The following is an 11,583-nucleotide window of genomic DNA, read 5'->3' as shown; positions in this document are numbered from 1 at the left end:
CCTTGTCCATCCCTGCTTACTCTGTGTCTTTACCCAAGGTGTCCCTTAGGCCTGAAACGTCCAGTGCCAGCAGCAATGAGCTGGTATTCCTCAAGGAAATGGGACCAGAACTGGACTGCTGCTCTTACTGGCACCTGTACCCACCTTCTTAACATTCTCATGGCTCATACTATCTCTTTGTCAGTGGTAGTGAAACTAAGGCATTCATGCTGCAGTAGACTGTTTGCTGTCATTGAAAACTCTAAAAGGTTCACCATCACTGCTATTGGTTTTTCCTTTCTCAGGCCTCAGTTAACATATCTTTAATATAGAACTTCATTGTCAGCCTGGCAATGTGCACCACAGAAAAATCAAGAGAAGAGAGAGGCAGTCTATAGAGACCAGGGAATTGTAGCTATTGGCTCCTGCAATAGTTAACTGTGGTGTCAACTTGAATAAGAAATGCCTAGCTGATTGATTAGCACAGTTCTAGGTGTGTCCAGATGATTGACTTGCTGAATAGGGAAGACTCACCCTGGATGTGGGCAGCACCAACACATGGGCTAGTAGTTTGAATGGAATAAAAAGGAAAAGGAAGTTTCACATCTTCTTCAAAGGAGCTCCAGTCTTCACCTTCACCTTTGGATATCTATCTCCAGGCTTCCAGTGCAAGTGGTAAGCAAGACGAGAAAGAAGTCCAGTCATGCTTTCTTTGCCTCAGCCTTAATAGGTAGAACATGGGGACTTGCTTTAAAGGAGATGAGTTTAAAAGAGTTCAAAAAACCAGTTATCTTCCATTTTTTTCTCAAGTCCATTGAAGTCCAAGTGTAGAGGTGGAGAAGAAATGTTAAAGCTGTTAGCATGCCCTGAGTAAGAGTGTTCTTCCTGGAGGGAAGAGTCTTTATCTCTCTATTCTCATTCCAACCTTTTATTCTTTGTTCTTGTGTTTTCTTTTACATTTCTAAGCTTAACCAACTGCTTAATTAACCTGCTGTTTGATTAAATGGTTGTTTGAATTAGCTTTTAACCTGGGTGAGCTATTTTATTTTCTTTTATCCAACCCTATCATTAGGCCTCTCTGACTGCCTACTCATAATAACTGAACTGCTACACTAGGAAAATGAAAGCAAACTAAGAGCAAAGAAAATCCAGTTTTGTAGTATATTTTAACCAAGAAGCATAACTCTTTTTAATCCTACCAATAATTATCCACAATAATAAAAAAAACCAGTTTGTCCATAAAACAAGTTTAGTTTTGTTAGAAAATTGCAGTTAAAAGTACTCCGAGCTAAGTGAAAAGATGGAAAGCTAGGAGGCAGCAGCAAGGGTGGAACACTGAATCATACACCAAGAAAAGCAGGTACGCTGACACAAGAGATATACAGAAAGAGAGCTATGGGAAGGCAACTGAAAGGAGAAGCTCACAGGACCAAATTCCAGTACTGGGGTTGTTTAGAAAGGGAAGCCAGACCACTTCTGGATTGCAGCACTCCTTGTACCCAAGGTCAGGCATGAATACCGTGATAGGAGAAGATCGGGCTCCCTAGAAGAGGAAGCTAGGACTTCAGCAGCAGTCAGAGTGATGGAATAGGCTCCCAATAACTAACTCTTTGGATAGATATTCACAAACCAGGGCTTCAGAGAAACTGAAAGCCAAAGAATGGTGTATGAGAGGACACAAGCAGGCACTTAGGAAGTTGAAAACCAGCACACTACTCAGATTAGAGACATGAAACAGAGCTGAGAGGACTGTGGCCTGAAGGCTATACCAGTAAATAATGTCTGGGAGTGGCCAGAACATAGAGAAATAGGAGACTAGACTGACCCAAAAATAATTACTTGCCCATTCCTTCCCCATACACCAGGAGTGCTGTGCTTAAGGAACATGCTCTATACTACCTGAGCCCACATATAGGCACCAACAGAGGATCTACCAACATTCCTGCCAGCAACTACTAAAGGCAGGAAGCTGTGGAGTTTCACCAGGTTCACAGGTTAGGAGTGATACTCTGGAAAGAGTGACCCCAAAAAGGATGCTGTGTGAAAGGTCAGAGAATGGTGCCCAGATAAGAGGACATTCAGTAAGACAATAAGTGCAAGGCTTGAGGAGGGAAAACGCAAGCAATTGTGCGGAGGAAGAGACCCCAGGCAAAAGTTGAAGGAGAGTCGGGCTTGGTGGCACACACACTCAGGAGGCTAAGGAAGGAAGATCGCTGTGAGTTCAAGGCCAGCCTGTGCTCCATATAGTGAGTCCAAGGCCAGTATGAACTACATAGTGAGACTCTGCCTTAAAAATATGTTGAAAGAGAACTAGGTGCTGAGCCAATTACATTGTACCTTCGGATGAATCTTAGGACAGAGACAGATGCCTAGAGTCAGCCATGCACAGAGTACTGCTTGGAGCTGGGAGCTGGCCCAGAGGGTAATCCAGATCAGCAGACCTCTTTGCTCACAGGCAGTCAATTAAGCAAACCATGGAGGAACACTGGCTTAGACACCTGCTATTGAAAAATTAGAATGAAATATAAATAGGACTGTGATAATACTTTGATTTACTGCTTCTACATGAGCTTTTTTTCCCCAGTTGTTGCTTTTGTAAAATTATTTTTATTACTTTAATTTTTTTCTCTTTTCTCTTTGTCTTTTCTCCTTTCCTCCCTCTCACTCTTATCTTTCCTCTTTTTCTTTTATTTCTTAATTTTGACACAGGGTCTTGCTAAATTGAAATTGTTAAATTGCCAATGGCTGGGCTTGAGTTTGTACTCCTCCTGCCTCAGCCTCCCAAAGTGCTGGGATTACAGGCATGCACCAACATGCCCTCTCTAACCCTTTTTCTTATTAAATTCCCTTCCCTCTCTGCCTTTCCACATTTCATATGGCATATAAATGGTGTTTGTATAAGAATTATCCCAATAAGGATTAATCGCTGCTTTAACTACCAATATATTAACAGGTTACAACCTCACAGCTTCCCTTAATTCCTAATTACATTTCACTCCCTCTTCATACTTCCTCCTACTCCCACAAATATCCTCTCAACCCCACTCAACACTAGCCTTTAACTCCAGCTATAAAAAAATCCCAGAGCCTGATTTCCTGTCAATTATTTACCCACTGAAATATCTTTTCTGTTCCTCACTTTCTACTGACATACCCCCTTTCTTTATCTCTTTCTTTTTCCTTCTCCCCAACGCCCTACATCCTAGTCTGCACTACAGTACAGTCTTTAAAGGGACTTGATAAAAGGGAGAAATTGTTAAAACAAGTTTTGATGTACATGGTTGATGGATAGTTGGCTCTTTTGACTTTGTTACAACTGGTAGGAATTCTCCCCTTGAAAAACAGTGACTTGGTCCAATACTATTAAATTGTGTAGGTTGAAGAGGTAGATAATACCAAGACAAAAACAAAGACAAAATCACATCAAAGGAAAGCAAACAATAGCTAAAGAGATTGCACTACTATCAAGTCTTTCCACTTTAACTGATCCTAAACCTTCAATGTGCGCGCGCGCACACACACACACACACACACACACACACACGACACAAGCAAACAAAGCAACGCAATGCCTTCCAAAATTTCTAACTTCCTGGCAGCAGATTCAAGGGGAATCCATGGAGAGAAAATAAAAAATCAAACACCTAAATTAAACAAAATGATAAAAAATATACAAAGAAACATAGCAAGCTCAAGATGATATAACTAAAGAAATGTACTTAATTAGCAAATTCATCACTGAAATTAAAGAAGATACAAATAAAAAATTAGCAGACTTAACCAAAATTATTCAAAACATGAATGACTAATTTAGGAGGGAATTGAGTCCATGAAAAGGTACCAAATGGAAATCCAGGAGATAAAAAATTCTGTTAAAAGAATGACCAGGAAAAATGACCAACATGAGGAGAAAGTATCAGAAATAGAAGCTAGGCCTAGTGAGAAGCCAGTGTGGACCACAGCAGCGCTGGTGTGGGAGGTCCCAGACAAGACTCCAACTCTGACCTCAGCACCTTGGGCCCACAGGCCCCAGTTAAAGGCCTGCCTGGGAAAGACCTATGTAGCCTGGCAAACAACAGCCAGAGACCCACACAGACTGCATTGGTAAGTGTGTGCAGACCTCAACCAGAAGCCTACTCAAACACAAGTGACTCACATGCACAGCCCTCAGCCAAAGGCCCTCCCAGACAACAGCCATGTAGGTGGTCAGGGCCCAGCCAGAGACATGCCCAGATAACATCCAAGTGTGACAGGCCCCATCCAGAACCCCACCCAGAATACAGGGCAGTGCAGGGATCCAGAAGGCCTACATTATGAACCCAGGAATTGTCACAGCAGTGAGCAGCAGAGAAAAGGCCACTTGGCGGCTTTCTGAGAATTGAAGACCACTGGATGAGCCAAAAATCACCTTAACAAAGGCACAGCAGGATGCATCTGTTGAAATGAGAAGACACATAAACAAGTCCCAAAACCAGATTACCAGATCACCTAAGGCATCCCCAAAAGGATATGAGATGGAACAATTTGATAGTCAATTATCTGGACTCCCTCAACTGGCAACAAAAGACGATCTGGAAAAAATGAAATCAGAAATAATTTCTCAGATAACAGCATAGATTGTGCCCATAGTGCAAGACATGATTAATAAATCTAGAGTTGAAACAGATAAAAAAAAATAGACGAGCTGAGGAACATGATGGAATCCAAAAATAGGAAACAAATGGAATCCATAAAAGAGATGCAAACAGATATCCAGGAAATTTAAAACTCCACTGAAAGTTTACACATCACAATGAGCCAATGTGAGGACAGAATTTCAAATATAGAAGACAGGATGGCCATCAGTGACATGAAAAGAGAATCTCTTAAAAATAGTAAGGGACCATGAAAAATCAATCCAACAGCTCCTAGATGATGCAAAGAAGAATAATATAAGACTGATAGGAATCCACAAAAAACCAGGAGAAAGCACAAATGACATTTTAAAAAAACTGTTGAAGGCCAGCTTAGCCCCCCAGGCAGAGCGGTTGCAAGCTAACTGCAACCTGCCCTGTCTGGCTCGCTCTGCTCACTTGCGACCAGGAGATGGTGAGGACCCACCCCCAGCAAGCCCACCAGCCGCCAGCTTAGCCATGTGGGCACCTGCAATAACAGACCCCACCCCACCCCCAGCTCTGGCCACTTGTCTGTGCAGCTACTTGGTTCCACACTACAGAGGGACAGGGGGACATAAAGGCCATTGTCCTGAGCTGCAGAAGTGAACAACAGAGAGAGGGGCTCTCTCATGCTCCCTGATGAAAACAAGCCCACTGGAAAAGTGAAGAGAATCTCTGCAATAATGGCACACCAGACCACCATGCTTGGTAAGTTGGAGGGATCATCACCTCCCATCAGAACCTGGACTATCTTCAGAGGAAAGGCAGCTGGAACCTGCAATAGAAGTTTGTAGAGACCAAACCTGCAGGAGGACAAGGAGCTCAACTTGGGACTTGCAGTCACAAATCTGCCTGAATCTCACGGATCTCTGACTGGCTTACTGAGACTTATTGACTTATAGCTGCACACTGCTGCCCACATTGTCTATTGTCTATTGCAGAGACATAGCCTGAAGGAAGGCCTTCATTTTTATCTTTTATTTGTTATTTTCAAAATTACCTCTATTTTTTTTGCTCTTACTTTTAATTTTTTTCTTTTCTACATTTTTTAAATTTTTATTTTTCTCTTTTTTCTTTCTTTTCTCTTTTCTTTCTTTCTATATCTGCATCACTCCCTTGCTGTCCCACATTGTTCATCTCCCCTTTCTGTTCCTGTTCTGGCCTTAATTCATATTTCTTCTTTATTTGTCTTTTTTTCTCTTTTCTTCTCTTGCCAGTGCCCTCTGAACTCACTGCTAACCTTCCCCTACTCTTCTACCTACCTATTCCTCCCTCCCCAACTCCTTATAACTCCCCATTTCAAAGGGTAAAGTTGCTATATTGAAGAATTTATTCACTATAAACATATGTTGGGTTGGTCCTTGATTTTGATTTAAATCACACAGTTAAAGGTGATAGATTAATAACTGCCAAAAATTGTCATTTTCTAAGAGGTACTACATGCTATTGTGTTGCTGATTGTACTTGGGCTAAGGTGTTGTGATTGATCTAATCAGTTGTCCTTCCTGGAATAATGAAAATGAGATAGCCTCAGAGCCATTAGAGACTCAAAACATAAAGAACAGCTATATCTGAAAGACACCTCTGAAAATTAATCATTCCATAAGGGTTCTAAATACATCAACAAAGATACTTACAATAAGCAACTTCAAAGTATCAACCCAGGAACTAAACCAAGGACAGTACCAAAAACAAAAATGAGAAGACATCTAATCAAAGCACAAACTCAGACTTCCACCTCACAAAAGGCAAATTTTGGGGGAAATGAGGTGGAAAAGTCTGATAATCAACAACATGGACACCTTGAAATGATAGCACAGGAAGTAACAAAATAGATGAATGACGCTCTAGAAAAATTCAAAGCAGGAATAATCTCCCAGATAACTACAGAGATGGTGAGCAGAGTGAAAGTCATAATTAGAGGTTCTAGAACAGAAACAGATTAAAAAAAATAGATGAGCTCAGAAATATGCTGGAAGCCATGAATGCCCAGCATAAGAAAGAAATGGAAACCATGATCATGCAAAATAAGAGAGAAATGGAATCCATGAAACAGATTCAAACAGATATTCAAGAGATTAAAAACTACATTGAAAGCATGCAGAGCAGATTAAGGGAATATCAGATATAGAAAAATATCAGATATAGAAAACAAGATTGCAGTTAAGAAACATGAAAACAGAGATTTCTTAAAAATAGTAAGGGACCATGAGAAATCAATCCATCGGCTGCTAGATGATGCAAAGAAGAAGAATAACAAGACTGATAGGAATCCACGAAGAAAAAAAGGAGAAAGTACAATTGACATAAAAAATTGTTCACAGAAGTAATAGTAGAAAACTTCATGGACAGAGGTAGAGAATTGGACATACAGATAAGTGAGGCATATAGAATTCCAACTAGCCATGATCAAAAAATCTACACCTAGACATATAAATACTCAAGATCCCAGAAACCAAACAGAAGAACAAAATCCTACAGGCAATTAGAGAAAAGAAACAAATCAACTACAAAGGAAAGCCCATCAGAATCATGGCGGACTTCTCAACACAAACCCTCAACCCAAGGAAAGCCTGGAGTGAGGTATTTCAAGCCCTAAAAGAAAATAACTTCCGGTGCCCCGGCAACAATCCACTGGACATCGCCCACACCGCTCCTCTGTACAGACACCTGGGTCCACAATATAAAGACGCAGAGGACACCAGACCACCAGACCACCAGACCACGGGACTGAGTCCCGCTGCTCCTGGCCCAGTGGTAGGGGCTTCTGAGCCACCATCCCACTGCTCCAGGTCCAGAGGAAGGGGCTTCCCAGCCACCATCCCTCCTGCTGCTCCCAGTCCAGAGGAAAGGGCTTTTGGGCCACCATCCCTATCACTGCTCCCGGCACCTGTCCCACCTCTCCCAGCTCAGAGGAGGTAATCCACGCAGGCAGCAACAGCCCACCCCCCAGTCGAAATGAGAAAACACATAAATAAGTCTCAAAATCAGACTTTCAGATCACCCACAGCAACCCCAAAGGGAAATGAGATGGAACACTCTAATACTCAACCACCTGGACCCACTGAATTGGCAACAAAAGGGGATCTGGAAAAAAAGGAAATGAGAAATATTTTCTCAGATAACAGGAGAAATTGTCCTCCTAGTGCAAGACATGATTAATAAATCTAGAGAGGAGCTGAGGAACATGATGGAATCCCAACATAGGAAACAAATGGAATCCATAAAACAGATGTAACTAGATTTCCAGGACATGAAAAACAACATTGAAAGTCGACACAGCAGGGTGAGCCAATGTGAGGACAGAATTTCAGATATAGAAGATAAGGTTGCAATTAATGACCAGGAAAAGAAAAATTGCTTCAAAATTATAAGGGAACATGAGAAATCAATCCACCAGCAGCTAGACGATGCAAAGAAGAATAACATAAGACTGATTGGAGTCAATGAAGAAACAGGAGAGAGTGCAGATGACATAAAAAAAACTCTTCACAGAAATAATGGCAGAAAACTTCCCAAGCAGGGGAAAAGAGCTTTGACATACAGATAAGTGAGGCATATAGGACTCCAAATAGCCTTGATCAAAAAAAAAATCTACACATAGGCATATAATTGTTAAAATTCCAGAAACTCAACAGAAGAACAAAGTTCTACAAGCAGTTAGAGAAAAGAAAAAAATCACATACAAAGGAAAGCCCATCAGAATCACAGCAAACTTCTCAACACAAACCATCAAGGCAAGAAGAGCTTGGAGTGACATATTCCAAGCCCTAAAAGAAAACAGCCTCCAACCCAGATTGATGGACCCTGCAAAACTATCTTTCAAAATTGATGGTGAAATAAGATACTTTCATGACAAAGAGCACTTCAGGGACTTCGTGAATACCAAACCAGCGCTCCAAAGAATTTTACAAAATATCCTAGGAACAGACATTGAGCATCACAACCCCAGGAAGCAAAGCAGAATGAGCCCATCTGGCATGACAAGAAATTAAATGGAAAGGGGGAGAACCCAACAAAAAGAAAAAGTCATGGCAATGATAAGTCAATACGTTTCAGTTATAACCATCAACGTTAATGGTCTCAATTCACCAATCAAAAGAAATAGACTGGCAGAATGGGTCAAGAAGCAAAATCCAACAATATGCTGCATACAAAAAACACACTTAATTCAAAAGGAAACTCATAGACTGAAAGTTAAAGGGTGGAAAACAATACTCCATGCGACGGGAACCCAAAAAAAGCAGGAGTAGCTATCCTCTTGGCAGATCAAGTAGATTTCAAAGCAATACTGATTAAGCGAGATGAAGAAGGACACTACATCCTTGTAAAGGGGAGAATCCAAGAGTAAGAGATACCAAACATAAATATCTATGCACCAAACACTAGCACACCCAACTATATAAAACAAATACTAACAAACATGAAAAGTCATATATGCACTAATACAATTGCACTGGTGGACCTCAACACCCCACTGTCACAAATAGATAGATCAACTAGACTAAAAATAAGTAATGAAATACTAGAACTCAATCAAATTCTTGAACAAATGAACTTAACAGATGTTTACAGAGTCTTCCACCCCACAAAATCAGAATTCACATTCTTCTTCTCAGCTGCACATGGGTCATTCTCCAAAATAGACCACATACTCACACATAGAACATGTTTAAGTAAGTGCAAAGGAATTGAACTTATCCCCTGTATATTATCAGACCATAGTGAGATGAAATTGGAGATCCATAGCAAAAGAAACTCAAAAAATTTCATAAACACATGGAAATTGAACAACACACTTCTGAAAGCCAATTAGTCACAGAGGAAATTAAAGAAATCAGACAGTTCCTTCAATTAAATGACAATGACAATACAACATATCGGAATCTATGGAACACAATGAAAGCAGTTTAATGGGGGAAATTCAGAGCAGTGAATATGCATACTAGGAAAACAGAATGAGCCCAATTAAAAAACCTGATGCTGCACCTCAAGCTTCTAGAAAAAGAAGAGCAGGACAACCCCAGAACTCATACAAGGGAGGAAATTATAAAGATCAGAGGAGAAATCAATGCAATGGAGACTAAGAGAACGATACAAAAAAATCAATGAAGCCAAGAGTTGGTTCTTCGAAAGAATCAACAAAATTGACAAACCCTTAGTCACTCTTATCAGAAAAAGGAAAGAAAAGGCCCAAATCCATGCAATTAGGAATAAAAAGGGTGAAATTACAATGGACCCAGCAGAAATCCAGAGGATCATCAATACCTACTTCCAGAACCTATATGCCAATAAGATGGACAACACAGAAGAAATGGACAGATTCCTAGACACATATGAATTACCAAAATTGAATGAAGAAGACCTAAAAATTCTGAACAACCCAATATCAACCAATGAAATTGAAAATGTAATTAAAAACTTATCAACTAAGAAAAGCCCGGGCCCTGATGGCTTCACTGCTGAATTCTACAAGACATTTAGAGAGGAACTGCTGCCACTACTGTTTAAACTCTTCAATGAAATTGAAAGGGAAGCAGTACTCCCAAATTCATTCCTGGAAGCAAGCATCACCTTGATCCCCAAAGCAGAGGAAGACCCAACCGAAAAAGAGAACTATAGGCCAATCTCACTAATGAACATAGATGCAAAAATCCTTAATAAGATAATGGCAAACAGAATGCAGAAGATCATCAAGAAGATCATACACCCTATTCAAGTGGGATTCATCCCAGGGATACAGGGATGGTTCAACATAGGCAAATCAATCAATGTAATACACTATATCAAGAGACCCAAGGACAAAAACCATATGATTATCTCCATAGACACAGAAAAAGCATTTGACAAAATCCAACATGCATTTATGATAAAAACCCTACAAAAAATTGGAATAGATGGTCTCTACCTCAAACTGATAGAAGCCATCTATGAGAAACCAACAGCCAATATCATACTAAATGGTCAAAAACTGAAATCCTTCACACTCAAATCAGGAACAACACAAGGATGTCCACTATCACCACTCTTGTTCAATATAGTTCTGGAAACATTAGCCATGGCAATTAGACAAGAGAAAGAAAAGGAATAAAGATAGGAAATGAAGAAGTCAAATTGTCATTATTTGCAGATGACATGATACTCTATATAGAAGACCCCAAGAACTCCACCAAAAGTCTTCTAGACTTAATAACCAAATTCAGTCAAGTAGCTGGTTACAAGGTCAACACACAAACATCAATAGCTTTCCTCTACACCAATGACAGACTCACTGAGAGAGAAATAGGGCAAATAATTCCTTTCACAATAGCATCCACAAAACTGAAATACCTAGGAATCAACCTAATGAAAGAAATCAAAGACCTCTTCTCTGAAAACTATGGCACTCTGAAAAGAGAGATTGAAGATGATATCAGAAAATGGACAGACATCCCCTGCTCCTGGGTAGGAAGAATTAATATAGTGAAAATGGCCATACTTCCAAAACTGCTATATAGATTGAATGCAATTCCAATTGAGATCCCAGCAGCATACTTCATGGCCCTTGAGAAAACAATCCAAAAATTCATTTGGAACAAGAAGAGACCCAGAATAGCAAAAGCAATTCTAGGTAACAGAGACATGGCAGGGGGTATCACAATCCCCAACCTGCAACTATACTACAAAGCTACTGTGATAAAAACAGCATAGTACTGGAAAAGAAACAGACCTGAGGACCAGTGGAACAGATTAGAAGATGCAGAAACAACACCAGACACATTCAGCCATCTCATCTTCAATAAAGGAGCCAAACACCCTCACTGGAGGAAAGATCGCCTCTTTTTTAGGAAGAAAAGATCCAAAGGCATAGGGGTAGTGGGAGGGGCAGAGGAACGGAAAGAAGAGAAAGGAAAAATGATGAGAAATGGGAAAAATGGAAATAAAGTCTTTGTAAATAGGGAAGGGTGGA

The sequence above is a fragment of the Heterocephalus glaber genome, unplaced genomic scaffold (genome assembly GCF_053883595.1).
Source record: "Heterocephalus glaber isolate CG9 unplaced genomic scaffold, H.glaber_assembly_v1.0 deba00001497, whole genome shotgun sequence".
In the NCBI taxonomy this organism is placed as follows: Eukaryota; Metazoa; Chordata; class Mammalia; order Rodentia; family Bathyergidae; genus Heterocephalus; species Heterocephalus glaber.
Note: the sequence above shows the minus strand (reverse complement) of the source record.